This window comes from Peromyscus leucopus, chromosome 1, assembly GCF_004664715.2.
Source record: "Peromyscus leucopus breed LL Stock chromosome 1, UCI_PerLeu_2.1, whole genome shotgun sequence".
Classification (NCBI taxonomy): Eukaryota; Metazoa; Chordata; class Mammalia; order Rodentia; family Cricetidae; genus Peromyscus; species Peromyscus leucopus.
The window spans coordinates 41,639,035-41,645,901 of NC_051063.1; the positions used below are offsets into that span (position 1 = coordinate 41,639,035).

Genomic DNA, 6,867 nt, shown 5'->3' on the forward strand with positions numbered 1-6,867 from the left:
ATGTCGATTGTTTTAGACTATAGTGAGTCTAATTCTATGTTTTTGAAAACACTCTTATTATTGTAGCATCTTGGGACATTTTATACAATTTGAGATTTATAGCTTCATTTCAAAACTGTCACGTGCCTATGAATTGGGATTACATTAAATCTATGCTTCTTTGGTTAGTTGTATTATCTTAGTGATAAGGTGAAGACTGGGTGTCCTCTTAGGGTGCTTAGTAGCCTTTTAAAAGAACTTAGAAATGGACAGAAAAGGGAGTTCCAGGATAATTTATTGCAGTTTTCATGGCAAGCCCCAGGGCAAGCAAGTTGTCAATCTCAGTAGACGCTCAGAATAGGAGAATAGAGAAGAACAGGGGTGTGGGATACGCATGAATATTGTGTTGAGCCTTCTTGACAGACAGCAACAGATTATACAAGCAGCCCCATGGCTGGGAAGGGAGCTTTAGAGGAGAAAGAAAGGACAAGTATGGGGGAATGGGCAGAACAGTCCTACCTTCCAGGTCAGGGCTCAGAAGGCAGGCAGGCTCAGCCCAAATTCATGGCAGATGTTAGGCATTGCACTACAGGGAGAAGACACTCTGGGAAAGAATACTCCATTACCTCATTGAAGGGAGAAGTATTCCTCCTATCTTTTTAGTGTGGATCATTAGCCAGATCAATGCTGTCCCCAACTAGAATAGCTCTTAATGGAGGAGACATGGACAGGTCTCCACGAGGTGCAGTTCTTCTCCCATAGTCTGGAGGTAACAGCTTTCCCTTCAAGGGCCTTTGGTGAACAATATGAATGCTACCCTGCCTCATTAATACCAATTATGATTCCATGACTTTCTATTTTAATTTATTTTAGATGATTGTAAACTTTTCTGTGTTCATTGCTTATGCACAACTTTTATGCATCCTTTGGGCAAACTGGACCCTCTCCAACTTCCTCTCACCTTCTCTGTTGCAGTGACTGATTTCTACACATTCAACAACCTTTTGTGTGTCATTTCACACTTCCATTACCATTCTTGAATGAGTGATTACAGTGATAGAGACAGAGTTTCCAGTTGCCAACGGCTAAAAAAATGTGTGAGGACTAAGGCTAGAGGTGTGCCTGTCCAGGGTAGCAGGAACTGGAGACAGTGGTGATGAAGGAGGCTACATCATCGGATGAATGTCAGTTCCAGTGCTTAGATCATGAAGGGGAAGAATGACAGTTGTCCATGTGTCATTGCAACCACCTCAGTTTCCTCACTTGTTCTCCTACTGTACTTGTATAAGATGTACATAGTGAAAGAACCCGGAAAAGGAGAAAGCTGGGTTTTGCACTGACTGGGAAGCTTTTCATGCATCTATACTCTTTAGATGTAAAGGAGAAAAACACTATGCTGACCAAACATCACATCAAATCAGTCATGGTCCTTTTCCTGTTGCATGTACTAGATGGTCCTCCAGTCAATAATGTTTAGGGAAGTTCTGCTTTGAAAACTAGTCAAAGAAAAAGGAAGGATTTGAGTTGGACAGAAAGTTTCTAGACTAAGCTGAATTTTAATTCAGGACTCAGTGTGCCAAAGCTCACAGTCACACAAAACCTCCATTGAGTCAATGGAGTTCTATGTTTCAATCTTACAGTATAGAAAACTGATGTTAATGCTCCACAGAAGGTGGTTTCCAAAAGATTTATTGTGGGATTGTAAGAGGGAACTTCACTGAAAAATAGAAAACAAAGTTTCTATTGTACAGCAGTTCTCAATTATATGCCACCATCCATCTGGGAGACACATATCAGATATTTATATTATGATTCATAAGAGTAGCAAAATTACAGTTATGAAATGGCAATGAAATAATTTCAAGGTTGGCATTCACCACAATATGATGACATGTATTAAAGGGCTGCAGCATTAGGAATGTTGAAAACCACTATATTCTAGTAAAATTGGGACCTGAAAGAGAAGGTCTGTCAATAGTTGCTAGTGCATTGTTCATAACATTCACAGATGGAGGCATGAGGTATGGGTGAGCAAACCTGACCAATTGACTGATTCATGAGATGTCTAGATGGCTGTCTGTTTCCTTTAGCCTACCCTTATTGCACAATGCTAGTGTGCTCAGCTATGGGTAAGACCTAAGTGCACAGCACACCTGTATTCTACTATTCTTGGCATGGCCAGGTGAAAAGTGGAAACAGCTGGTTTAAGCACTATGGCATCTCTGGTCTCTGGCAGAGACAGCTACCAACAGGACCAAGGGCTTTTTTGCCTTCTGAGTACAGATTGGTCTCCAAGCTGCTTGCTTTTGGGTTACTACCCTGAAGTTAAGTGACTAGATTCTATAGGTGGTTCTCTGAGACAGGAGTGATACATAGTTTGGAACTACTTGTACTGCTCTATAGGGAAATAAGAAAAGGTATAAAGTTGTATAAGCATCTTTAAAATAAAGGGATTCTTTGTAACCATAGGTGGGGAGAACTATGTTGACTTATTCTCCAGAAGTCCCCAGCTACATTGTCCAAAGTTAAATTTCTGGAGAAGAGTCATAACCCCAGAGTCACAAGGCAGAGAGCATGTTCATTAGTTCTGCAGCAGCCTATGGAGAACAGTTCCTTGTTTGTGTCTGAGATGAAATAGGCAGACACCTGTGACTTTTCCTCCACAGCCAGTGTTTACCACACAGACAGGTCCTGTCATTGTCAGCTCAGGTGGCATAAACTTGTACACACAGTCCTCAAAGACATAAGGAAAAGGGAAATAGAATTTTAGAGTTCCAAACCTCAGGTAAGGACTCTGACATGTATGTTTGTGTGCCTGTATCTGTTTGTCAATTTCCAGTCTTGACTGAAAAGATTAACATACAACCTATGTTTGTAAATACAGGTACATGTACATGCATGTACAAGAAGTCTCTCGCAGTACAAAAAAATGGAGATGAGAGATTGATTCAAAATATCAAGAAATTCTTCAGGTTCAAATGGTCAGATTTTAAGGAAATAAGCACAAATGTTGTGAAATGTGTTTAGCTTGGAGTTAATTGGCAATTTCTGTTCATTACTCACATAACAAATCACCTGCTTCCTTCACACAGAGAGAATGCTGCAGTGATCAGGTCAAGGAGAATCTGATTCAGCTGAGATGTCACTTCACATGGGGGCTGCTGTTGGAAGACATTGACATACCTGATTTGGAAAGGAGGATATCCAAAATCAACGACACAGTGGGGATGCTCAACCTCAGGGTCTATGTGAAACACATGAAAGGCCAGTATGAGGAAGCCCTGCAGAGCTTGAAAGAAGCAGAAGCCTTGATCCAGTGAGAGCAGGTGGGCAAGAGAAGCCTGGTGACCTGGGGCAACTGTACCTGGGTTCATTACCACATGGCAGCTTTGCAGAAGCCCAGACCTACTTGGATAAGGTGGAGAACAATTGCAAGAAATTGTGCAGCCCCTTCCGCTGTAGTATGGAGTGTGCTGAGATTTTCAGTGAGGAAGCCTGGGCCTTGCTGAAATGTGGATGTAGATGTAACCAACTGTCTTATTAAATAATAAACACAGAACCAATGTAAAACAGAAAGCAAGAGGTCAGAGGTCAGAGCTAAAACCTTACCCTTCCTCCCACAGTGGTCCTATCTCTCCGAAAGAGACCTACTTCCTGTGTTTGTCTTGATCAAGTCTTTCTGTTCTGCCTTCTCATTAGTTGTAAACCAAACACGTGACTGCCTTGTCACTGCCTGTAAGTACAGCGCTCCAAGTCTTAAAGGCATGTGTCTCCAATGCTGGCTGTATCCCTGAACACACAGAGATCTACCTAGCTCTTCTAACAAGTGCTGGGATTAAAGGCATGTGCCACCACCGCCACGCTCTTTCTATGGCTCTAATAGCTCTGACCCCCGGGGAACTTTATTTATTAACATACAATTATAATCACATTTCAGTAAAAATAAAATACCACCATATGTGGAGGACAAAATTATGCAAGAGCTAGGACCTGCATTCAAATGGCTCTGAGAATGGAGACTGAAAACCCTAAATACAACCTTGGCTATGCAGTTGCAGCCTATCACATAGACTTTGATGATAATAATATCTCTCTAGCACCCCTAAGAAAGGCTCTAAGGTTAAATCCAGAAGATCCGAACATTTAAGTTTATCTTGCACTGAAGCTTCAGGATATAGGATTAGCAGCTAAAGCAGAAACACACATTGAAGAAGCCCTCAGTAGCACATCCTGCCAACCCTACACATTTCGATCTATAGCCAAGTATTACCGAAGGAAAGGCTGCATAGACAAGGCTCTCCCTCTGTTACAGAGGGCCTTGCAGGAGTCACCTGCCTCTGGCTACCTGCATTACCAACTAGGGCTCTGCTACCATAGACGAGTGATGCAACTGAGGACATCCACTGATAAGCCGGCCCAAAGGCAGGCGGCACAACAGGCCATTCTTGAATTTCAAGAGACTGTGAAACTCAGGCCCAGATTTGAGATGGCTTATGTTTGCATGGCAGAATTTCAGGCAGAAGTCGGCCAACATGAAGAAGAGGCAAATTTCCAGAAAGTGCTGAACATGAAGGAACTGTACATGTCACAAAGAGCAGGATATTCATTTACACTATGGCCATTACCAACAATTTCATCGGAAATCAGAAGACAAAGTGATCACCCACTATTTAAGAGGTCTGAAACTGAGAGAAAAAAAAACTTTGGAAGAAACTACTCACAGCTTTGAAGAAAGTGGCAACAAGATGTGGTTGCCAGGATGTTCAACTTGTGGAGAGCTTCAGCTTGCTTGGGTTAGTCCACAAACTGAACGGGGACAAGGAAGAGGCCCTGAAGTGCTATGAGAGGGCTCTGAGACTCACTGGGGGAGTGAACCCTGAGTTCTGAATGCAGTTCACCTCTGTGAAGTAAATTATACTCAAAACTGAGTGTTCCGGGCCTCTTTACTGGTTTCTTTCTCCAAACTGTTTGTCACCCCTCATTGTAGTGTCTGTAAGGAACTTGTACCGCACTGCACCTGCTCACTAACTGACCAGGACTGACTCCTGCTGATCTGCACTCCCTTGAGCTGTGGGATCCTAGGACTTCTTTTCCTTATGTCTGTGTCTTGGGAATGCAAGTCTTCCATCCTCTGCCCGACAGTGTCCTGGACAAAGAGTTCTTCTCCAAGGAAACTTTTACTTTAGGTCAGCAGATACACTTAGTACAGTGCAGTGTCAGAGAAAACCAAGTGAGCAAAAAGGAGAGTTTGAAAGCTGAGAGGTCTCACCTTACTGCAGAATCAACACGGCTAATAAGAGTCTTAAATTTGGGGAAAGCAGAAGAAACCTGCTGGGACCTTACAAACAGAAGATGATATAAGGAGTTTTGTGTAGTTTTTCTGTGCTATTGATAGTGTGTTATATGTGATGTTTTCCCTTCAACTAAAATATATTCAGTAAAATTCCTTGAATCACAAAATCTTCCAGTGGAAATTGTTGATGGAATTGAACAGATATCACTTCAGTCTCTCAAGAAGGCTTAGGATAGCAGAATCAACTAACAGAAGACTAGTGGCAGGCAGGAAAGAAAGTTCTGCACATGATCCCTGCAAGGGGTCTGAGAAAAATGAAGGCTGTATTTCATCCTCCACATCATGGGATAGTAAGGGTGACTGATGCTGCTTTGCTACCTGACAGCTACTGTTTGTCATTGTGAATTATGATGCTCGGGATGGGTTTGGGTTCATTCACTTGATATTTGGGGAAATACCTCTGATATTTTTAATAGATGTTTCTTTGATGAGCCAAAAACATATTTATTACATTCAAGCATAGGAAAACTCTCAGGATTCATAATACTGCTCCCTAATAGTCTCAATAGATGCTGAGGAGAGCAACTGAGGGAACAAAAGGTTGGTTGGAGACAGAAAGATTGGGAGACAGCAGGAGGTCATGCAGTTTGATTCACAGGCTGGGTTCTGGGAACTTGGCAGACTCTTCTCTTCCAGGAGAACATTTTCACACTTGCCCAAGGGAACATACTTTTACTAGGTTTGTCAAGGAAGGTATGTGTGTCAGACACTGGATGTTTCAACACCTGGGGTGTCCTATTATGTCTAAGTCTTGTCCCTTTAACTTACCTCCATGAGAGTTTTAGTCTAGAGGATCTAAACTATAAAACATAAATGCTTAAAATTCTCCACTTGATTAAAGTGTCTTGTGGTTCCTAGATCCCAGCTCAGCAAGCGCAGCATGCACCCATGTGCTCTGGGTCTGCTGATCCACACTGCCCATGCTCAGGAGCACTTCCCCATCCTCTGCATCTCCTCTCTCTTTGTTCCTGCTGTTTAGCTGTCCTGTCAGCTCTTTTGGGTTTTCTTTGCTCTTCCTTACCCCATCTGAGCATAGTCTCCTTTTGTTATCCTAGTCTTCCAGTCACACAACTGCATGGATGAAATTACAGCAAGTTGAGGTGTATCCCCCACAGCTGTGCAAGGAACAAGCATGGGTGACACAATACACACACACACACACACACACACACACACACACACACACACACACACACACACACACACAGAGAGAGAGAGAGAGAGAGAGAGAGAGAGAGAGAGAGAGAGAGAGAGAGAGAGATTGAATGAGGAAGCCCACAAAGTAAATACATGTGAAATACATTAAATTAATCATGTTAAGAAAAGTCACTGTGCATTATGTTTTTGAGTATCAAGCTACAACTAATATGGTCCCTATTATTAATTAAATGTAGATTGTGTGTGCTTAGTTACCACTACTGTTCCAAATGTTCTATGGTGAACTGTAGGTCAAATGTAGGACAAATGTCTACAAACCTGACGTTCCGTGGACTGACATTGAAAACTCCATAGCAAAGATGGAGAAGCAGGTAGTG

The 6,867-nt window shown here is 42.3% G+C and overlaps 1 pseudogene; it reads left to right on the top strand.

Annotated features, from left to right (window-relative positions):
- The first annotated feature begins 691 nt into the window (after window positions 1–691).
- On the top strand, window positions 692–5,421 carry LOC114684558 (annotated as a pseudogene).
- Window positions 5,422–6,867: the final 1,446 nt, after the last annotated feature.